This window comes from Crinia signifera, unplaced genomic scaffold (assembly GCF_055691185.1).
Source record: "Crinia signifera unplaced genomic scaffold, ASM5569118v1 HAP2_SCAFFOLD_130, whole genome shotgun sequence".
NCBI classification, from domain to species: Eukaryota; Metazoa; Chordata; class Amphibia; order Anura; family Myobatrachidae; genus Crinia; species Crinia signifera.
The window spans coordinates 75,001-97,500 of NW_028142023.1; the positions used below are offsets into that span (position 1 = coordinate 75,001).

Consider the following 22,500-nt stretch of genomic DNA (forward strand, 5'->3'; position numbering starts at 1 on the left):
GACAATTCAACAACAGAGTTCAAAAAGGTTTATCATATCTACTAGATACTTTTCAAAAATATTTCTAAAGACTGTAGAGACATAAAAATTAACTTGAAGTGATTACAATTGGATGCATTGGGCATCCTGGCATTCGGTAAGCTGCAAGTCAGGAAACTGATAGCAGAATCCCAAACACTGGTAAAACGACTGATTTTGGAACTCTGTCCTATGTGTAGGGGATGTTATGGTTCAATGGCAGGGGGTGGGGTAATGGTTAGGCACTAAGAAGGGAGGTTAAGAGTTTGGAACAATAGGAGTATGTTTAAGGTTATGCTGCAGATAGGAAGGGTCATGGTAAGATACTAAGAGGTTTTGGAGTTAGGCATTGGAAGGAAAAGAATTAAGGATAGGCTGCAGGTATGTTCAGTGTTAGAGTTAGGGGCTCGATGTTGAAAGTTAGAAGGCTAACCTAGCAAGTGTCAGAATTGTGAGCATTGAGATGTCCCTAATATTGCAATGACCACCAGAAACCCAAGCACCAGTATCACGTACCTAACCCTAACCATATGTGAATGCTCTAATAAATCTCAATATGTTTTTTTACTTCATATAAAGTGAACAAAACACATTTAAATAATCATTTGATAGATCTTTGAGCCACATGAACACTGCACCCATGAGGTAGCATGGCCGAGCGGTCTAAGGCGCTGGATTAAGGCTCCAGTCTCTTTGGAGGCGTGGGTTCAAATCCCACTGCTGCCATATTTATTATTGATATATATTGTTAGAGGTTGATGTTTTCATTGTTCTTTCCACAATAATGCAATTCAATTAAAAAATAAGTGTTCATCATCACATTGTTATAACAGCTAATTTCTTTCTTTGCTAACTTCCCAAAGCTGCCATATAAATTTTTCAAAGAAAATGTCAGTGATTGGTTTCAAAGTGGTAAACTCGACTAAAATGCAAATTAATTAAAAATTAACCATTTCTCATCTAGATTGCATGGCAACCAATATTCTTTAAAAAAAAATTCTCACTTATGTTAAGAGCATCTAAAATACTTAACATAAAACATATTTTTACGTATTTCTTTACTACAACAACAACATTTTCTGTAATTCTAGTTCTAGATTTCAGACTGTGAGAAACTATGACTTACCTTTAAGTGTGGTAGCATGGCCGAGCGGTCTAAGGCGCTGGATTTAGGCTCCAGTCTCTTCGGAGGCGTGGGTTCAAATCCCACTGCTGCCATAATTATTTTCCAAAAACAAAATCAGTTATTTTCTCCTAAAGTTCAAATTCTATCTGGTGTATGATAGTTGCTGGGACAATTCAACAACAGAGTTCAAAAAAGTTTATCATATCTACTAGATACTTTTCAAAAATATTTCTAAAGACTGTAGAAACATAAAAATTAACTTGAAGTGATTACAATTGGATGCATTGGGCATCCTGGCATTCGGTAAGCTGCAAGTCAGGAAACTGATAGCAGAATCCCAAACACTGGTAAAACGACTGATTTTGGAACTCTGTCCTATGTGTAGGGGATGTTATGGTTCAATGGCAGGGGGTGGGGTAATGGTTAGGCACTAAGAAGGGAGGTTAAGAGTTTGGAACTATAGGAGTATGTTTAAGGTTATGCTGCAGATAGGAAGGGTCATGGTAAGATACTAAGAGGTTTTGGAGTTAGGCATTGGAAGGAAAAGAATTAAGGATAGGCTGCAGGTATGTTCAGTGTTAGAGTTAGGGGCTCGATGTTGAAAGTTAGAAGGCTAACCTAGCAAGTGTCAGAATTGTGAGCATTGAGATGTCCCTAATATTGCAATGACCACCAGAAACCCAAGCACCAGTATCACGTACCTAACCCTAACCATATGTGAATGCTCTAATAAATCTCAATATGTTTTTTTACTTCATATAAAGTGAACAAAACACATTTAAATAATCATTTGATAGATCTTTGAGCCACATGAACACTGAACCCATGAGGTAGCATGGCCGAGCGGTCTAAGGCGCTGGATTAAGGCTCCAGTCTCTTTGGAGGCGTGGGTTCAAATCCCACTGCTGCCATATTTATTATTGATATATATTGTTAGAGGTTGATGTTTTCATTGTTCTTTCCACAATAATGCAATTCAATTAAAAAATAAGTGTTCATCATCACATTGTTATAACAGCTAATTTCTTTCTTTGCTAACTTCCCAAAGCTGCCATATAAATTTTTCAAAGAAAATGTCAGTGATTGGTTTCAAAGTGGTAAACTCGACTAAAATGCAAATTAATTAAAAATTAACCATTTCTCATCTAGATTGCATGGCAACCAATATTCTTTACAAAAAATTCTCACTTATGTTAAGAGCATCTAAAATGCTTAACATAAAACAGATTTTTACGTATTTCTTTACTACAACAACAACATTTTCTGTAATTTCTAGTTCTAGATTCCAGACTGTGAGAAACTATGAGTTACCTTTAAGTGTGGTAGCATGACCGAGCGGTCTAAGGCACTGGATTTAGGCTCCAGTCTCTTCGGAGGCGTGGGTTCAAATCCCACTGCTGCCATAATTATTTTCCAAAAACAAAATCAGTTATTTTCTCTTAAAGTTCAAATTCTATCTGGTGTATGATAGTTGCTGGGACAATTCAACAACAGAGTTCAAAAAAGTTTATCATATCTACTAGATACTTTTCAAAAATATTTCTAAAGACTGTAGAGACATAAAAATTAACTTGAAGTGATTACAATTGGATGCATTGGGCATCCTGGCATTCGGTAAGCTGCAAGTCAGGAAACTGATAGCAGAATCCCAAACACTGGTAAAACGACTGATTTTGGAACTCTGTCCTATGTGTAGGGGATGTTATGGTTCAATGGCAGGGGGTGGGGTAATGGTTAGGCACTAAGAAGGAAGGTTAAGAGTTTGGAACTATAGGAGTATGTTTAAGGTTATGCTGCAGATAGGAAGGGTCATGGTAAGATACTAAGAGGTTTTGGAGTTAGGCATTGGAAGGAAAAGAATTAAGGATAGGCTGCAGGTATGTTCAGTGTTAGAGTTAGGGGCTCGATGTTGAAAGTTAGAAGGCTAACCTAGCAAGTGTCAGAATTGTGAGCATTAAGATGTCCCTAATATTGCAATGACCACCAGAAACCCAAGCACCAGTATCACGTACCTAACCCTAACCATATGTGAATGCTCTAATAAATCTCAATATGTTTTTTTACTTCATATAAAGTGAACAAAACACATTTAAATAATCATTTGATAGATCTTTGAGCCACATGAACACTGCACCCATGAGGTAGCATGGCCGAGCGGTCTAAGGTGCTGGATTAAGGCTCCAGTCTCTTTGGAGGCGTGGGTTCAAATCCCACTGCTGCCATATTTATTATTGATATATATTGTTAGAGGTTGATGTTTTCATTGTTCTTTCCACAATAATGCAATTCAATTAAAAAATAAGTGTTCATCATCACATTGTTATAACAGCTAATTTCTTTCTTTGCTAACTTCCCAAAGCTGCCATATAAGTTTTTCAAAGAAAATGTCAGTGATTGGTTTCAAAGTGGTAAACTCGACTAAAATGCAAATTAATTAAAAATTAACCATTTCTCATCTAGATTGCATGGCAACCAATATTCTTTAAAAAAAAATTCTCACTTATGTTAAGAGCATCTAAAATGCTTAACATAAAACATATTTTTACGTATTTCTTTACTACAACAACAACATTTTCTGTAATTCTAGTTCTAGATTCCAGACTGTGAGAAACTATGAGTTACCTTTAAGTGTGGTAGCATGACCGAGCGGTCTAAGGCACTGGATTTAGGCTCCAGTCTCTTCGGAGGCGTGGGTTCAAATCCCACTGCTGCCATAATTATTTTCCAAAAACAAAATCAGTTATTTTCTCTTAAAGTTCAAATTCTATCTGGTGTATGATAGTTGCTGGGACAATTCAACAACAGAGTTCAAAAAAGTTTATCATATCTACTAGATACTTTTCAAAAATATTTCTAAAGACTGTAGAGACATAAAAATTAACTTGAAGTGATTACAATTGGATGCATTGGGCATCCTGGCATTCGGTAAGCTGCAAGTCAGGAAACTGATAGCAGAATCCCAAACACTGGTAAAACGACTGATTTTGGAACTCTGTCCTATGTGTAGGGGATGTTATGGTTCAATGGCAGGGGGTGGGGTAATGGTTAGGCACTAAGAAGGGAGGTTAAGAGTTTGGAACTATAGGAGTATGTTTAAGGTTATCCTGCAGATAGGAAGGGTCATGGTAAGATACTAAGAGGTTTTGGAGTTAGGCATTGGAAGGAAAAGAATTAAGGATAGGCTGCAGGTATGTTCAGTGTTAGAGTAAGGGGCTCGATGTTGAAAGTTAGAAGGCTAACCTAGCAAGTGTCAGAATTGTGAGCATTGAGATGTCCCTAATATTGCAATGACCACCAGAAACCCAAGCACCAGTATCACGTACCTAACCCTAACCATATGTGAATGCTCTAATAAATCTCAATATGTTTTTTTACTTCATATAAAGTGAACAAAACACATTTAAATAATCATTTGATAGATCTTTGAGCCACATGAACACTGCACCCATGAGGTAGCATGGCCGAGCGGTCTAAGGCGCTGGATTAAGGCTCCAGTCTCTTTGGAGGCGTGGGTTCAAATCCCACTGCTGCCATATTTATTATTGATATATATTGTTAGAGGTTGATGTTTTCATTGTTCTTTCCACAATAATGCAATTCAATTAAAAAATAAGTGTTCATCATCGCATTGTTATAACAGCTAATTTCTTTCTTTGCTAACTTCCCAAAGCTGCCATATAAATTTTTCAAAGAAAATGTCAGTGATTGGTTTCAAAGTGGTAAACTCGACTAAAATGCAAATTAATTAAAAATTAACCATTTCTCATCTAGATTGCATGGCAACCAATATTCTTTAAAAAAAAATTCTCACTTATGTTAAGAGCATCTAAAATGCTTAACATAAAACATATTTTTACGTATTTCTTTACTACAACAACAACATTTTCTGTAATTCTAGTTCTAGATTTCAGACTGTGAGAAACTATGACTTACCTTTAAGTGTGGTAGCATGGCCGAGCGGTCTAAGGCGCTGGATTTAGGCTCCAGTCTCTTCGGAGGCGTGGGTTCAAATCCCACTGCTGCCATAATTATTTTCCAAAAACAAAATCAGTTATTTTCTCTTAAAGTTCAAATTCTATCTGGTGTATGATAGTTGCTGGGACAATTCAACAACAGAGTTCAAAAAAGTTTATCATATCTACTAGATACTTTTCAAAAATATTTCTAAAGACTGTAGAGACATAAAAATTAACTTGAAGTGATTACAATTGGATGCATTGGGCATCCTGGCATTCGGTAAGCTGCAAGTCAGGAAACTGATAGCAGAATCCCAAACACTGGTAAAACGACTGATTTTGGAACTCTGTCCTATGTGTAGGGGATGTTATGGTTCAATGGCAGGGGGTGGGGTAATGGTTAGGCACTAAGAAGGGAGGTTAAGAGTTTGGAACTATAGGAGTATGTTTAAGGTTATGCTGCAGATAGGAAGGGTCATGGTAAGATACTAAGAGGTTTTGGAGTTAGGCATTGGAAGGAAAAGAATTAAGGATAGGCTGCAGGTATGTTCAGTGTTAGAGTTAGGGGCTCGATGTTGAAAGTTAGAAGGCTAACCTAGCAAGTGTCAGAATTGTGAGCATTGAGATGTCCCTAATATTGCAATGACCACCAGAAACCCAAGCACCAGTATCACGTACCTAACCCTAACCATATGTGAATGCTCTAATAAATCTCAATATGTTTTTTTACTTCATATAAAGTGAACAAAACACATTTAAATAATCATTTGATAGATCTTTGAGCCACATGAACACTGAACCCATGAGGTAGCATGGCCGAGCGGTCTAAGGCGCTGGATTAAGGCTCCAGTCTCTTTGGAGGCGTGGGTTCAAATCCCACTGCTGCCATATTTATTATTGATATATATTGTTAGAGGTTGATGTTTTCATTGTTCTTTCCACAATAATGCAATTCAATTAAAAAATAAGTGTTCATCATCACATTGTTATAACAGCTAATTTCTTTCTTTGCTAACTTCCCAAAGCTGCCATATAAATTTTTCAAAGAAAATGTCAGTGATTGGTTTCAAAGTGGTAAACTCGACTAAAATGCAAATTAATTAAAAATTAACCATTTCTCATCTAGATTGCATGGCAACCAATATTCTTTACAAAAAATTCTCACTTATGTTAAGAGCATCTAAAATGCTTAACATAAAACAGATTTTTACGTATTTCTTTACTACAACAACAACATTTTCTGTAATTTCTAGTTCTAGATTCCAGACTGTGAGAAACTATGAGTTACCTTTAAGTGTGGTAGCATGGCCGAGCGGTCTAAGGCACTGGATTTAGGCTCCAGTCTCTTCGGAGGCGTGGGTTCAAATCCCACTGCTGCCATAATTATTTTCCAAAAACAAAATCAGTTATTTTCTCTTAAAGTTCAAATTCTATCTGGTGTATGATAGTTGCTGGGACAATTCAACAACAGAGTTCAAAAAAGTTTATCATATCTACTAGATACTTTTCAAAAATATTTCTAAAGACTGTAGAGACATAAAAATTAACTTGAAGTGATTACAATTGGATGCATTGGGCATCCTGGCATTCGGTAAGCTGCAAGTCAGGAAACTGATAGCAGAATCCCAAACACTGGTAAAACGACTGATTTTGGAACTCTGTCCTATGTGTAGGGGATGTTATGGTTCAATGGCAGGGGGTGGGGTAATGGTTAGGCACTAAGAAGGAAGGTTAAGAGTTTGGAACTATAGGAGTATGTTTAAGGTTATGCTGCAGATAGGAAGGGTCATGGTAAGATACTAAGAGGTTTTGGAGTTAGGCATTGGAAGGAAAAGAATTAAGGATAGGCTGCAGGTATGTTCAGTGTTAGAGTTAGGGGCTCGATGTTGAAAGTTAGAAGGCTAACCTAGCAAGTGTCAGAATTGTGAGCATTAAGATGTCCCTAATATTGCAATGACCACCAGAAACCCAAGCACCAGTATCACGTACCTAACCCTAACCATATGTGAATGCTCTAATAAATCTCAATATGTTTTTTTACTTCATATAAAGTGAACAAAACACATTTAAATAATCATTTGATAGATCTTTGAGCCACATGAACACTGCACCCATGAGGTAGCATGGCCGAGCGGTCTAAGGCGCTGGATTAAGGCTCCAGTCTCTTTGGAGGCGTGGGTTCAAATCCCACTGCTGCCATATTTATTATTGATATATATTGTTAGAGGTTGATGTTTTCATTGTTCTTTCCACAATAATGCAATTCAATTAAAAAATAAGTGTTCATCATCACATTGTTATAACAGCTAATTTCTTTCTTTGCTAACTTCCCAAAGCTGCCATATAAGTTTTTCAAAGAAAATGTCAGTGATTGGTTTCAAAGTGGTAAACTCGACTAAAATGCAAATTAATTAAAAATTAACCATTTCTCATCTAGATTGCATGGCAACCAATATTCTTTAAAAAAAAATTCTCACTTATGTTAAGAGCATCTAAAATGCTTAACATAAAACATATTTTTACGTATTTCTTTACTACAACAACAACATTTTCTGTAATTCTAGTTCTAGATTTCAGACTGTGAGAAACTATGACTTACCTTTAAGTGTGGTAGCATGGCCGAGCGGTCTAAGGCGCTGTATTTAGGCTCCAGTCTCTTCGGAGGCGTGGGTTCAAATCCCACTGCTGCCATAATTATTTTCCAAAAACAAAATCAGTTATTTTCTCTTAAAGTTCAAATTCTATCTGGTGTATGATAGTTGCTGGGACAATTCAACAACAGAGTTCAAAAAAGTTTATCATATCTACTAGATACTTTTCAAAAATATTTCTAAAGACTGTAGAGACATAAAAATTAACTTGAAGTGATTACAATTGGATGCATTGGGCATCCTGGCATTCGGTAAGCTGCAAGTCAGGAAACTGATAGCAGAATCCCAAACACTGGTGAAACGACTGATTTTGGAACTCTGTCCTATGTGTAGGGGATGTTATGGTTCAATGGCAGGGGGTGGGGTAATGGTTAGGCACTAAGAAGGGAGGTTAAGAGTTTGGAACTATAGGAGTATGTTTAAGGTTATCCTGCAGATAGGAAGGGTCATGGTAAGATACTAAGAGGTTTTGGAGTTAGGCATTGGAAGGAAAAGAATTAAGGATAGGCTGCAGGTATGTTCAGTGTTAGAGTTAGGGGCTCGATGTTGAAAGTTAGAAGGCTAACCTAGCAAGTGTCAGAATTGTGAGCATTAAGATGTCCCTAATATTGCAATGACCACCAGAAACCCAAGCACCAGTATCACGTACCTAACCCTAACCATATGTGAATGCTCTAATAAATCTCAATATGTTTTTTTACTTCATATAAAGTGAACAAAACACATTTAAATAATCATTTGATAGATCTTTGAGCCACATGAACACTGCACCCATGAGGTAGCATGGCCGAGCGGTCTAAAGCGCTGGATTAAGGCTCTAGTCTCTTTGGAGGCGTGGGTTCAAATCCCACTGCTGCCATATTTATTATTGATATATATTGTTAGAGGTTGATGTTTTCATTGTTCTTTCCACAATAATGCAATTCAATTAAAAAATAAGTGTTCATCATCACATTGTTATAACAGCTAATTTCTTTCTTTGCTAACTTCCCAAAGCTGCCATATAAGTTTTTCAAAGAAAATGTCAGTGATTGGTTTCAAAGTGGTAAACTCGACTAAAATGCAAATTAATTAAAAATTAACCATTTCTCATCTAGATTGCATGGCAACCAATATTCTTTAAAAAAAAATTCTCACTTATGTTAAGAGCATCTAAAATGCTTAACATAAAACATATTTTTACGTATTTCTTTACTACAACAACAACATTTTCTGTAATTCTAGTTCTAGATTTCAGACTGTGAGAAACTATGACTTACCTTTAAGTGTGGTAGCATGGCCGAGCGGTCTAAGGCGCTGGATTTAGGCTCCAGTCTCTTCGGAGGCGGGGGTTCAAATCCCATGCTGCCATAATTATTTTCCAAAAACAAAATCAGTTATTTTCTCTTAAAGTTCAAATTCTATCTGGTGTATGATAGTTGCTGGGACAATTCAACAACAGAGTTCAAAAAAGTTTATCATATCTACTAGATACTTTTCAAAAATATTTCTAAAGACTGTAGAGACATAAAAATTAACTTGAAGTGATTACAATTGGATGCATTGGGCATCCTGGCATTCGGTAAGCTGCAAGTCAGGAAACTGATAGCAGAATCCCAAACACTGGTAAAACGACTGATTTTGGAACTCTGTCCTATGTGTAGGGGATTTTATGGTTCAATGGCAGGGGGTGGGGTAATGGTTAGGCACTAAGAAGGGAGGTTAAGAGTTTGGAACTATAGGAGTATGTTTAAGGTTATCCTGCAGATAGGAAGGGTCATGGTAAGATACTAAGAGGTTTTGGAGTTAGGCATTGGAAGGAAAAGAATTAAGGATAGGCTGCAGGTATGTTCAGTGTTAGAGTTAGGGGCTCGATGTTGAAAGTTAGAAGGCTAACCTAGCAAGTGTCAGAATTGTGAGCATTAAGATGTCCCTAATATTGCAATGACCACCAGAAACCCAAGCACCAGTATCACGTACCTAACCCTAACCATATGTGAATGCTCTAATAAATCTCAATATGTTTTTTTACTTCATATAAAGTGAACAAAACACATTTAAATAATCATTTGATAGATCTTTGAGCCACATGAACACTGCACCCATGGGGTAGCATGGCCGAGCGGTCTAAGGCGCTGGATTAAGGCTCCAGTCTCTTTGGAGGCGTGGGTTCAAATCCCACTGCTGCCATATTTATTATTGATATATATTGTTAGAGGTTGATGTTTTCATTGTTCTTTCCACAATAATGCAATTCAATTAAAAAATAAGTGTTCATCATCACATTGTTATAACAGCTAATTTCTTTCTTTGCTAACTTCCCAAAGCTGCCATATAAATTTTTCAAAGAAAATGTCAGTGATTGGTTTCAAAGTGGTAAACTCGACTAAAATGCAAATTAATTAAAAATTAACCATTTCTCATCTAGATTGCATGGCAACCAATATTCTTTAAAAAAAAATTCTCACTTATGTTAAGAGCATCTAAAATGCTTAACATAAAACATATTTTTACGTATTTCTTTACTACAACAACAACATTTTCTGTAATTCTAGTTCTAGATTTCAGACTGTGAGAAACTATGACTTACCTTTAACCCCTTCCCGACATTTGACGTACATTTACGTCATGGTCGGGAAGTACTTCCCGACACATGGCGTAAATGTACGTCATGGCATTTAACTGTCACCGCGTCTATAGACGCGGTGACAGTTTCAACATGTCTGCTGTCCCTGACAGCAGACATGTCCGTGCATGCCCCGGGGGGGCTGCGATGCCGCCCCCCCGTCGACGATCGCTGTGATTGGCTGTTCAGTGTGAACAGCCAATTACAGCGTTTTCCTGTGTCACCGGCGAATAACGTTCGCCGGTGACACGGGATCAGAGGTGATTGGTGCTGTAAAGTACAGCACCAATCACCGCGGGGTGTAAGGGTGACACTGGTGTCACCCCACCGCACTCCGCCCGCCCCCAAAGGCCGTGATTGGTTCGTCGGACCGACGGACCAATCACAGCCAAGGAGGGGGATTTAAACTAACGGTGACTGCACTGCAGACGCCATTCCGGTCTGGAATAGCGTGCAGTGCGGTCACCGTACCTCCCTGCCGCCATACTGACCAGAACCTTGCTCCATAGCTTGCTCCATACTTACCTGATCGCTGCTTCATCACTGCTTCCTGGATCCTGTTACTACTTGTGCCTTCCTGTGAAATTGTGCTGCTGCAGTGTACTAGCTAGATAGAGAGAGATAGATAGAGAGAGATAGATAGAGAGATAGAGAGAGATAGAGAGAGATAGAGAGAGATAGAGAGAGATAGAGAGAGATAGAGAGAGAGATAGTGTCAGAGAGTGCTATATTTTGTGCTGCTGCAGTGTGATCTAGTTATAGATAGAGAGAGAGAGATAGAGAGAGAGAGATAGATAGAGAGGCCTAGTGACAGAGTGCTATATTTTGTGCTGCTGCAGTGTGATAGTTATAGAGAGATAGAGAGAGATAGAGAGAGATAGAGAGAGAGATAGTGTCAGAGAGTGCTATATTTTGTGCTGCTGCAGTGTGATATAGTTATAGATAGAGAGAGAGAGATAGAGAGAGAGAGATAGATAGAGAGGCCTAGTGACAGAGTGCTATATTTTGTGCTGCTGCAGTGTGATAGTTATAGAGAGATAGAGAGAGATAGAGAGAGAGAGATAGAGAGAGATAGTGACAGATTGTGCTATATATTTTTGATATAACTGACTGCTGCCCCCTCCTTTTGTGCTGATCAGTATAAATTAACTGATCAGCAACTTTTTGGGGGCGCAGGTTTTTTTTTATATATAGATATACCTGTCAGTGCTGCTGCTGCAGTGTCATAGAGTGATAGATAGTGAGAGATAGAGAGATAGAGAGAGATAGTGACAGAGAGTGATAGAGAGTGCTAAATTTTTTGGCTGCTGCCCCCGCCTTTTGTGCTGATCACTATATCTGAGGTGATCAGCAACTTTTTTGGGGGTACAGAGGTTTTTTTTTTTTATATATACCTGTCAGTTGCACCAAAGGTTGTGCACCTGCTGCACCTCACTGGTAATCAGTGTCGCATCACTGATCACCTTTTTTTTTTGTGTGTGTGCTGTGGGGTCTTTTTTTAATTTTTTTTTTACACACACTGTGATTTTGTGGGTGTCCTGTGGCCGCTGTGCGCTGATCAGTGACGTACATCACTGATCATCTTTTTCGGCACAGGGTTGATCTATATATTTTTTTTTTTTATCAAATTCCTGTTGCCTTTGAGCGCTGTTCAGTGACAGACGTTACTGACCAACATCTGTGCTCAATTTTTGGCGCAGGACTTTTTTTTTTTTTTTTTTTAACCCCTTCAATTTTTTTTTTTTAACCCCTTCAATTTTTTTTTTTTAACCCCTTCAATTTTTTTTTTTTTTTAACCCCTCCATTTTTTTTTTTTGTATAAAGTATTTTTTTTTCCTGCACACTACATACACACTACAACCTACATACCCCCCGGGTTGAAATAAAGTTTGTACCCCCCCCTACACTATACACGTGTTGAAACATTTCACTACCTGTAACACAAAAATAAAAATGGCATCCCAAATGTCCTCCCAAATGTCCTCCCAAATGTCCTCCCAGTCATCCAGGAGAATGTATTCAGCGGAGGAGGCATATGCCCTGCTTGCTTCTGACTCTGACACAGCCAGTGATGCAAGCGGGGAATTTGAAGGATTCGCCTTAAGCTCCTCTTCCTCCTCTGGTGATGAGGGACCCCCTCAAAGACGCCCCCGTAGATCAGCTGAGACCCCCCCCCCAATAATTGATCTCGTATGGACCCCACCACCAGACAATTTTGAGCCCCAGGTTCCTGAGTTTTTGGCCATGCCAGGAATCCAATTTGATTCCACAGGTCTCAGAGAAATTGACTTTTTCAAATTATTTTTCTCTGATGATTTTATAAATTTAATGGTGGACCAAACTAATTTATATGCCCAGCAGTTTATTGCTCAAAACCCCACGTCATCATTTGCTAGGTGGACCCCTGTAGATGCAGTAGAGATGATGACGTTTTGGGGTCTGGTGTTTCATATGGGCATAGTAAAAAAGCCAGAAATTAGGCAATATTGGAGTACAGATGTTCTGTACAGTACTCCATTTTACCGTATGGCCATGCCCCGGACTCGATTTGAGACAATTCTTAAATTTATACATTACACCGATAATGCACAGTGCCCACCCAGAGATGATCCCACCTTTGACCGGCTATTCAAAGTCAGGCCGGTCATTGATCATTTCAGTGCCAAATTTGAAGAGGTGTACATCCCAGAAAAATTTATTTGTATCGACGAGTCCCTTATACATTTTAAAGGAAGGGTTAAATTCCGCCAGTACCTTCCCAGTAAGAGGGCAAGGTATGGCATAAAAATGTATAAACTGTGTGAAAGCACCTCAGGGTACACCCACAGGTTTAGGGTTTATGAAGGGAAGGATTCAAGAATTCAACCGCCAGAATGCCCCCCCTCCCTCGTAGGTGTTAGTGGGAAAATTGTCTGGGATTTAGTGCACCCCTTCCTGGATAAAGGTTATCACCTCTATGTGGATAACTTTTACACCAGCATCCCCCTGTTTAAGGCCCTTGGTTCAAGAGGTACAGCAGCTTGCGGTACTGTGCGCAAGAACCAAAGAGGCCTCCCAAAAACGCACATTGCCCAAGTAATGAGAAGGGGTGAAAGCAGGGGAATATGCACCGAAAATATGTTGTTGGTCAAATATAAGGACAAGAGGGATGTCCTTATACTGACAACAATTCACGGAGACAGTACCACCTCCGTCCCTGTACGAGGTACCAGTACCCACACCTCAAAACCTAATTGTATCCTGGATTACAATAGGTACATGGGCGAAGTGGATCTTTCAGATCAGGTACTGAAGCCGTACAGTGCCCTGCGGAAAACAAAAATCTGGTACAAGAAGGTGGCCGTGTATATCATCCAGATGGCACTGTATAACGCTTACGTGCTATTCCGTTCTACCGGCCAGAGGGGGACATTTATGCACTTTCAAGAGGAAGTCATAAAGGGCCTAATATTTGGGAACCAGCAGGCAGAGGGCCCCAGTACTTCTAGTACTGGCCCCCGTATTGTACCAGGGCAGCATTTTCCTGATGAAATCCCCTCCACTGGAAAAAAGGGCAGGACACAAAAAAGGTGCAAAGTTTGCTATAAAAAGGGAATAAGAAAGCAAACTATTTTCCAGTGTGACACTTGCCCCGACAAACCCGGCCTATGTATAAAGGAGTGTTTTAAAATATACCACACATCTATGGAATATTAGGTTCATAATTTCACCGTGCTTCGGGGGTCTTGCTAATGCCACATAGCACCCACCATTCATTCCACCAGAATCTGAGCCGCAAAATCCAAAAATCACTCCTTCCCTTCTGAGTCCTGCCATGCACCCAACTGGTATTTTTTGGTCACATGTGAGGCATTGCCGTACTCGGGAGAAATTGGGGCACAGATTTTGGGGTGCTCTGTCTCCTTCATTCCTTGTGAAAATGAAAAATTTTGAGCCAGAACTGCATTTTTGTGTAAAAAAATGTAATTTTTCATGGGGGTTTGAAATGTACACTATACCCCTAGATGAATTCCCTGAGGGGTGTACTTTGCAAAATGGGGTCACTTGTGGGGGGGTTCCACTGTATTGGTGCTTTGGGGGTCTTGCTAATGCGACATAGCACCCACCATCATTCCACCAGAATTTGTGCTGCAAAATCCAAATATCACTCCTTCCCTTCTGAGTCCTGCCACTTTTTGGTCACACATGAGGCATTGCCGTACTCGGGAGAAATTGGGGCACAGATTTTGGGGTGCTTTGTCTCCTTCATTCCTTCTGAAAATGAAAAATTTTGAGCCAGAACTGCATTTTTGTGTAAAAAAATGTAATTTTTCATTTTCACTGCCCACTTGTATCAAAATTGGTGAAACCCCTGGGGGTTTGAAATGTACACTATACCCCTAGATGAATTCCCTGAGGGGTGTACTTTGCAAAATGGGGTGACTTGTGGGGGGGTTCCACTGTATTGGTGCAACATAGCACCCACCATTCATTCCACCAGAATCTGTGCTGCAAAATCCAAAAATCACTCCTTCCCTTCTGAGTCCTGCCATGCACCCAACTGGTATTTTTTGGTCACATGTGAGGCATTGCCGTACTCGGGAGAAATTGGGGCACAGATTTTGGGGTGCTTTTTCTCCTTCATACCTTCTGAAAATGAAAAATTTTGAGCCAGAACTGCATTTTTGTGTAAAAAATGTAATTTTTCTTTTTCACTGCCCACTTGTATCAAAATTGGTGAAACCCCTGGGGGTTTTAAATGTACACTATACCCCTAGATGAATTCCCTGAGGGGTGTAGTTTGCAAAATGGGGTGACTTGTGGGGGGGTTCCACTGTATTGGTGCAACATAGCACCCACCATTCATTCCACCAGAATCTGTGCTGCAAAATCCAAAAATCACTCCTTCCCTTCTGAGTCCTGCCATGCACCCAACTGGTATTTTTTGGTCACATGTGAGGCATTGCCGTACTCGGGAGAAATTGGGGCACAGATTTTGGGGTGCTTTTTCTCCTTCATACCTTCTGAAAATGAAAAATTTTGAGCCAGAACTGCATTTTTGTGTAAAAAATGTAATTTTTCTTTTTCACTGCCCACTTGTATCAAAATTGGTGAAACCCCTGGGGGTTTTAAATGTACACTATACCCCTAGATGAATTCCCTGAGGGGTGTAGTTTGCAAAATGGGGTCACTTGTGGGGGGGTTCCACTGTATTGGTGCTTGGGGGGTCTTGCTAATGCGACATAGCACCCACCAAAATTCCACCAGAATCTGAGCTGCAAAATCCAAAAATCACTCCTTCCCTTTTGAGTCCTGCCATGCACCCAACTGGTATTTTTTGGTCACATGTGAGGCATTGCCGTACTCGGGAGAAATTGGGGCACAGATTTTGGGGTGCTTTTTCACCTTCATACCTTCTGAAAATGAAAAATTTTGAGCCAGAACTGCATTTTTGTGTAAAAAATGTAATTTTTCATGTTCACTGCCCACTTGTATCAAAATTGGTGAAACCCCTGGGGGTTTGAAATGTACACTATACCCCTAGATGAATTCCCTGAGGGGTGTAGTTTGCAAAATGGGGTCACTTGTGGGGGGGTTCCACTGTATTGGTGCTTGGGGGGTCTTGCTAATGCAACATAGCACCCACCAAAATTCCACCAGAATCTGAGCTGCAAAATCCAAAAATCACTCCTTCCCTTCTGAGTCCTGCCATGCACCCAACTGGTATTTTTTGGTCACATGTGAGGCATTGCCGTACTCGGGAGAAATTGGGGCACAGATTTTGGGGTGCTTTTTCTCCTTCATACCTTCTGAAAATGAAAAATTTTGAGCCAGAACTGCATTTTTGTGTAAAAAAATGTAATTTTTCATTTTCACTGCCCACTTGTATCAAAATTGGTGAAACCCCTGGGGGTTTGAAATGTACACTATACCCCTAGATGAATTCCCTGAGGGGTGTACTTTGCAAAATGGGGTGACTTGTGGGGGGGTTCCACTGTATTGGTGCAACATAGCACCCACCATTCATTCCACCAAAATCTGTGCTGCAAAATCCAAAAATCACTCCTTCCGTTCTGAGTCCTGCCATGCACCCAACTGGTATTTTTTGGTCACATGTGAGGCATTGCCGTACTCGGGAGAAATTGGGGCACAGATTTTGGGGTGCTTTTTCTCCTTCATACCTTCTGAAAATGAAAAATTTTGAGCCAGAACTGCATTTTTGTGTAAAAAAATGTAATTTTTCATTTTCACTGCCCACTTGTATCAAAATTGGTGAAACCCCTGGGGGTTTGAAATGTACACTATACCCCTAGATGAATTCCCTGAGGGGTGTAGTTTTCAAAATGGGGTGACTTGTGGGGGGGTTCCACTGTATTGGTGCTTGGGGGGTCTTGCTAATGCGACATAGCACCCACCAAAATTCCACCAGAATCTGAGCTGCAAAATCCAAAAATCACTCCTTCCGTTCTGAGTCCTGCCATGCACCCAACTGGTATTTTTTGGTCACATGTGAGGCATTGCCGTACTCGGGAGAAATTGGGGCACAGATTTTGGGGTGCTTTTTCTCCTTCATACCTTCTGAAAATGAAAAATTTCGAGCCAGAACTGCATTTTTGTGTAAAAAATGTAATTTTTCATTTTCACTGCCCACTTGTATCAAAATTGGTGAAACCCCTGGGGGTTTGAAATGTACACTATACCCCTAGATGAATTCCCTGAGGGGTGTAGTTTTCAAAATGGGGTGACTTGTGGGGGGGTTCCACTGTATTGGTGCTTGGGGGGTCTTGCTAATGCGACATAGCACCCACCAAAATTCCACCAGAATCTGAGCCGCAAAATCCAAAAATCACTCCTTCCGTTCTGAGTCCTGCCATGCACCCAACTGGTATTTTTTGGTCACACGTGAGGCATTTCCGTACTCGGGAGAAATTGGGGCACATATTTTGGGGTGCTTTTTCTCCTTCATACCTTCTGAAAATGAAAAATTTTGAGCCAGAACTGCATTTTTGTGTAAAAAAATGTAATTTTTCATTTTCACTGCCCACTTGTATCAAAATTGGTGAAACCCCTGGGGGTTTGAAATGTACACTATACCCCTAGATGAATTCCCTGAGGGGTGTACTTTGCAAAATGGGGTGACTTGTGGGGGGGTTCCACTGTATTGGTGCAACATAGCACCCACCATTCATTCCACCAGAATCTGTGCTGCAAAATCCAAAAATCACTCCTTCCCTTCTGAGTCCTGCCATGCACCCAACTGGTATTTTTTGGTCACATGTGAGGCATTGCCGTACTCGGGAGAAATTGGGGCACAGATTTTGGGGTGCTTTTTCTCCTTCATACCTTCTGAAAATGAAAAATTTTGAGCCAGAACTGCATTTTTGTGTAAAAAAATGTAATTTTTCATTTTCACTGCCCACTTCTATCAAAATTGGTGAAACCCCTGGGGGTTTGAAATGTACACTATACCCCTAGATGAATTCCCTGAGGGGTGTAGTTTGCAAAATGGGGTCACTTGTGGGGGGGTTCCACTGTATTGGTGCTTGGGGGGTCTTGCTAATGCGACATAGCACCCACCAAAATTCCACCAGAATCTGAGCTGCAAAATCCAAAAATCACTCCTTCCCTTCTGAGTCCTGCCATGCACCCAACTGGTATTTTTTGGTCACATGTGAGGCATTGCCATACTCGGGAGAAATTGGGGCACAGATTTTGGGGTGCTTTGTCTCCTTCATACCTTCTGAAAATGACAAATTTGGAGCCAGAACTGCATTTTTGTGTAAAAAAAATAATTTTTCATTTTCACTGCCCAGTTGTACCACAATTGGTGAAACCCCTGGGGGTTTGAAATGTACACTATACCCCTAGATGAATTCCCTGAGGGGTGTAGTTTGCAAAATGGGGTCACTTGTGGGGGGGTTCCTAACTTTTAGCATCTTATGGTGCCTTGAAACCTACATGGTGCCTAAAAAATAATCTCATAAAAAGGAGGCTCCAAAATCAAGTAGGTGCTCCCTCTATTATGAAGCCTGTGGTTTGGTCACCGTGCACACTAGGGCCACATATAGGATATTTATGAAAACAAAAGAATTGGGGGAATCAATTTTTAGTCACATTTCTCTAGTAAAATGTACTGTGTTCCTTATAAAAATGTATTAAAATTGCAAATCTGCAAAAAAAAAGAAATTTTGAAATTTCACCTACACTTTGTTTTAATTCCTGTGAAACACCTAAAGGGTTAACAAACTTCCAAAATGCTGTTTTGAATACTGTGAGGGGTGCAGTTTTTGAAATGGCATCATTTATGGGGGTGTCTCACATACAAGTCCCTCAAAGTCACATCAGAACTGAACTGGTCCCTAAAAAAATCAGTGTTTGAAATTTTCTTGAAAATTTGAGAATTTGCTATTCATATTGTAAGCCTCCTAGTGTCCCAAAAAATTAAAAGGAAGTTGAAATAATGATGTCAACATAAAGTAGACATATGGTCTATGTTAGTTATTCACTATTTTGAGTGGTAAGATTATTTGTCTCACAAGCAGAAAATTTAACATTTTGCAAATCGCTAAATTTTCCATTTTTTCACGATATTTTGGTATTTTTCACAAAAAAACACAGACTGTATCGACCCAAATTTACCACTAATTTGAAGTACAATGTGTCACGAAAAAACAATCTCAAAACCACTGGGATAAGTAAAAGCAAAAAAAAGTTATCCCCACTTAAGTGAGACATGTCAGATTTGAAAAAAAGGGCTCTGTCAGGAACGCAAAAACTGGCTCTGTCAGGAAGGGGTTAAGTGTGGTAGCATGGCCGAGCGGTCTAAGGCGCTGGATTTAGGCTCCAGTCTCTTCGGAGGCGTGGGTTCAAATCCCACTGCTGCCATAATTATTTTCCAAAAACAAAATCAGTTATTTTCTCTTAAAGTTCAAATTCTATCTGGTGTATGATAGTTGCTGGGACAATTCAACAACAGAGTTCAAAAAAGTTTATCATATCTACTAGATACTTTTCAAAAATATTTCTAAAGACTGTAGAGACATAAAAATTAACTTGAAGTGATTACAATTGGATGCATTGGGCATCCTGGCATTCGGTAAGCTGCAAGTCAGGAAACTGATAGCAGAATCCCAAACACTGGTAAAACGACTGATTTTGGAACTCTGTCCTATGTGTAGGGGATGTTATGGTTCAATGGCAGGGGGTGGGGTAATGGTTAGGCACTAAGAAGGGAGGTTAAGAGTTTGGAACTATAGGAGTATGTTTAAGGTTATGCTGCAGATAGGAAGGGTCATGGTAAGATACTAAGAGGTTTTGGAGTTAGGCATTGGAAGGAAAAGAATTAAGGATAGGCTGCAGGTATGTTCAGTGTTAGAGTTAGGGGCTCGATGTTGAAAGTTAGAAGGCTAACCTAGCAAGTGTCAGAATTGTGAGCATTGAGATGTCCCTAATATTGCAATGACCACCAGAAACCCAAGCACCAGTATCACGTACCTAACCCTAACCATATGTGAATGCTCTAATAAATCTCAATATGTTTTTTTACTTCATATAAAGTGAACAAAACACATTTAAATAATCATTTGATAGATCTTTGAGCCACATGAACACTGAACCCATGAGGTAGCATGGCCGAGCGGTCTAAGGCGCTGGATTAAGGCTCCAGTCTCTTTGGAGGCGTGGGTTCAAATCCCACTGCTGCCATATTTATTATTGATATATATTGTTAGAGGTTGATGTTTTCATTGTTCTTTCCACAATAATGCAATTCAATTAAAAAATAAGTGTTCATCATCACATTGTTATAACAGCTAATTTCTTTCTTTGCTAACTTCCCAAAGCTGCCATATAAATTTTTCAAAGAAAATGTCAGTGATTGGTTTCAAAGTGGTAAACTCGACTAAAATGCAAATTAATTAAAAATTAACCATTTCTCATCTAGATTGCATGGCAACCAATATTCTTTACAAAAAATTCTCACTTATGTTAAGAGCATCTAAAATGCTTAACATAAAACAGATTTTTACGTATTTCTTTACTACAACAACAACATTTTCTGTAATTTCTAGTTCTAGATTCCAGACTGTGAGAAACTATGAGTTACCTTTAAGTGTGGTAGCATGGCCGAGCGGTCTAAGGCACTGGATTTAGGCTCCAGTCTCTTCGGAGGCGTGGGTTCAAATCCCACTGCTGCCATAATTATTTTCCAAAAACAAAATCAGTTATTTTCTCTTAAAGTTCAAATTCTATCTGGTGTATGATAGTTGCTGGGACAATTCAACAACAGAGTTCAAAAAAGTTTATCATATCTACTAGATACTTTTCAAAAATATTTCTAAAGACTGTAGAGACATAAAAATTAACTTGAAGTGATTACAATTGGATGCATTGGGCATCCTGGCATTCGGTAAGCTGCAAGTCAGGAAACTGATAGCAGAATCCCAAACACTGGTAAAACGACTGATTTTGGAACTCTGTCCTATGTGTAGGGGATGTTATGGTTCAATGGCAGGGGGTGGGGTAATGGTTAGGCACTAAGAAGGAAGGTTAAGAGTTTGGAACTATAGGAGTATGTTTAAGGTTATGCTGCAGATAGGAAGGGTCATGGTAAGATACTAAGAGGTTTTGGAGTTAGGCATTGGAAGGAAAAGAATTAAGGATAGGCTGCAGGTATGTTCAGTGTTAGAGTTAGGGGCTCGATGTTGAAAGTTAGAAGGCTAACCTAGCAAGTGTCAGAATTGTGAGCATTAAGATGTCCCTAATATTGCAATGACCACCAGAAACCCAAGCACCAGTATCACGTACCTAACCCTAACCATATGTGAATGCTCTAATAAATCTCAATATGTTTTTTTACTTCATATAAAGTGAACAAAACACATTTAAATAATCATTTGATAGATCTTTGAGCCACATGAACACTGCACCCATGAGGTAGCATGGCCGAGCGGTCTAAGGCGCTGGATTAAGGCTCCAGTCTCTTTGGAGGCGTGGGTTCAAATCCCACTGCTGCCATATTTATTATTGATATATATTGTTAGAGGTTGATGTTTTCATTGTTCTTTCCACAATAATGCAATTCAATTAAAAAATAAGTGTTCATCATCACATTGTTATAACAGCTAATTTCTTTCTTTGCTAACTTCCCAAAGCTGCCATATAAGTTTTTCAAAGAAAATGTCAGTGATTGGTTTCAAAGTGGTAAACTCGACTAAAATGCAAATTAATTAAAAATTAACCATTTCTCATCTAGATTGCATGGCAACCAATATTCTTTAAAAAAAAATTCTCACTTATGTTAAGAGCATCTAAAATGCTTAACATAAAACATATTTTTACGTATTTCTTTACTACAACAACAACATTTTCTGTAATTCTAGTTCTAGATTTCAGACTGTGAGAAACTATGACTTACCTTTATGTGTGGTAGCATGGCCGAGCGGTCTAAGGCGCTGTATTTAGGCTCCAGTCTCTTCGGAGGCGTGGGTTCAAATCCCACTGCTGCCATAATTATTTTCCAAAAACAAAATCAGTTATTTTCTCTTAAAGTTCAAATTCTATCTGGTGTATGATAGTTGCTGGGACAATTCAACAACAGAGTTCAAAAAAGTTTATCATATCTACTAGATACTTTTCAAAAATATTTCTAAAGACTGTAGAGACATAAAAATTAACTTGAAGTGATTACAATTGGATGCATTGGGCATCCTGGCATTCGGTAAGCTGCAAGTCAGGAAACTGATAGCAGAATCCCAAACACTGGTGAAACGACTGATTTTGGAACTCTGTCCTATGTGTAGGGGATGTTATGGTTCAATGGCAGGGGGTGGGGTAATGGTTAGGCACTAAGAAGGGAGGTTAAGAGTTTGGAACTATAGGAGTATGTTTAAGGTTATCCTGCAGATAGGAAGGGTCATGGTAAGATACTAAGAGGTTTTGGAGTTAGGCATTGGAAGGAAAAGAATTAAGGATAGGCTGCAGGTATGTTCAGTGTTAGAGTTAGGGGCTCGATGTTGAAAGTTAGAAGGCTAACCTAGCAAGTGTCAGAATTGTGAGCATTAAGATGTCCCTAATATTGCAATGACCACCAGAAACCCAAGCACCAGTATCACGTACCTAACCCTAACCATATGTGAATGCTCTAATAAATCTCAATATGTTTTT

The 22,500-nt window shown here is 39.4% G+C and overlaps 14 non-coding genes across 14 annotated transcripts; all 14 read left to right on the forward strand.

Annotated features, from left to right (window-relative positions):
- The first annotated feature begins 662 nt into the window (after nt 1-662).
- TRNAL-AAG (transfer RNA leucine (anticodon AAG)) lies at nt 663-744 on the forward strand. Its single transcript has one exon. It is a non-coding gene; the product is annotated as a tRNA-Leu (tRNA).
- Nucleotides 745-1,154: 410 nt separating this feature from the next.
- TRNAL-UAG (transfer RNA leucine (anticodon UAG)) lies at nt 1,155-1,236 on the forward strand. The gene has a single exon. It is a non-coding gene; the product is annotated as a tRNA-Leu (tRNA).
- Nucleotides 1,237-1,973: 737 nt separating this feature from the next.
- TRNAL-AAG (transfer RNA leucine (anticodon AAG)) lies at nt 1,974-2,055 on the forward strand. Its single transcript has one exon. It is a non-coding gene; the product is annotated as a tRNA-Leu (tRNA).
- A 1,229-nt stretch (nt 2,056-3,284) lies between these two features.
- Nucleotides 3,285-3,366, forward strand: TRNAL-AAG (transfer RNA leucine (anticodon AAG)). Its single transcript has one exon. It is a non-coding gene; the product is annotated as a tRNA-Leu (tRNA).
- A 1,229-nt stretch (nt 3,367-4,595) lies between these two features.
- On the forward strand, nt 4,596-4,677 carry TRNAL-AAG (transfer RNA leucine (anticodon AAG)). The gene has a single exon. It is a non-coding gene; the product is annotated as a tRNA-Leu (tRNA).
- A 410-nt stretch (nt 4,678-5,087) lies between these two features.
- On the forward strand, nt 5,088-5,169 carry TRNAL-UAG (transfer RNA leucine (anticodon UAG)). The gene has a single exon. It is a non-coding gene; the product is annotated as a tRNA-Leu (tRNA).
- Nucleotides 5,170-5,906: 737 nt separating this feature from the next.
- Nucleotides 5,907-5,988, forward strand: TRNAL-AAG (transfer RNA leucine (anticodon AAG)). The gene has a single exon. It is a non-coding gene; the product is annotated as a tRNA-Leu (tRNA).
- A 410-nt stretch (nt 5,989-6,398) lies between these two features.
- TRNAL-UAG (transfer RNA leucine (anticodon UAG)) lies at nt 6,399-6,480 on the forward strand. The gene has a single exon. It is a non-coding gene; the product is annotated as a tRNA-Leu (tRNA).
- Nucleotides 6,481-7,217: 737 nt separating this feature from the next.
- TRNAL-AAG (transfer RNA leucine (anticodon AAG)) lies at nt 7,218-7,299 on the forward strand. The gene has a single exon. It is a non-coding gene; the product is annotated as a tRNA-Leu (tRNA).
- Nucleotides 7,300-9,838: 2,539 nt separating this feature from the next.
- Nucleotides 9,839-9,920, forward strand: TRNAL-AAG (transfer RNA leucine (anticodon AAG)). Its single transcript has one exon. It is a non-coding gene; the product is annotated as a tRNA-Leu (tRNA).
- A 9,219-nt stretch (nt 9,921-19,139) lies between these two features.
- Nucleotides 19,140-19,221, forward strand: TRNAL-UAG (transfer RNA leucine (anticodon UAG)). The gene has a single exon. It is a non-coding gene; the product is annotated as a tRNA-Leu (tRNA).
- A 737-nt stretch (nt 19,222-19,958) lies between these two features.
- TRNAL-AAG (transfer RNA leucine (anticodon AAG)) lies at nt 19,959-20,040 on the forward strand. Its single transcript has one exon. It is a non-coding gene; the product is annotated as a tRNA-Leu (tRNA).
- Nucleotides 20,041-20,450: 410 nt separating this feature from the next.
- Nucleotides 20,451-20,532, forward strand: TRNAL-UAG (transfer RNA leucine (anticodon UAG)). The gene has a single exon. It is a non-coding gene; the product is annotated as a tRNA-Leu (tRNA).
- Nucleotides 20,533-21,269: 737 nt separating this feature from the next.
- TRNAL-AAG (transfer RNA leucine (anticodon AAG)) lies at nt 21,270-21,351 on the forward strand. Its single transcript has one exon. It is a non-coding gene; the product is annotated as a tRNA-Leu (tRNA).
- The last annotated feature ends 1,149 nt before the right edge of the window (nt 21,352-22,500 follow it).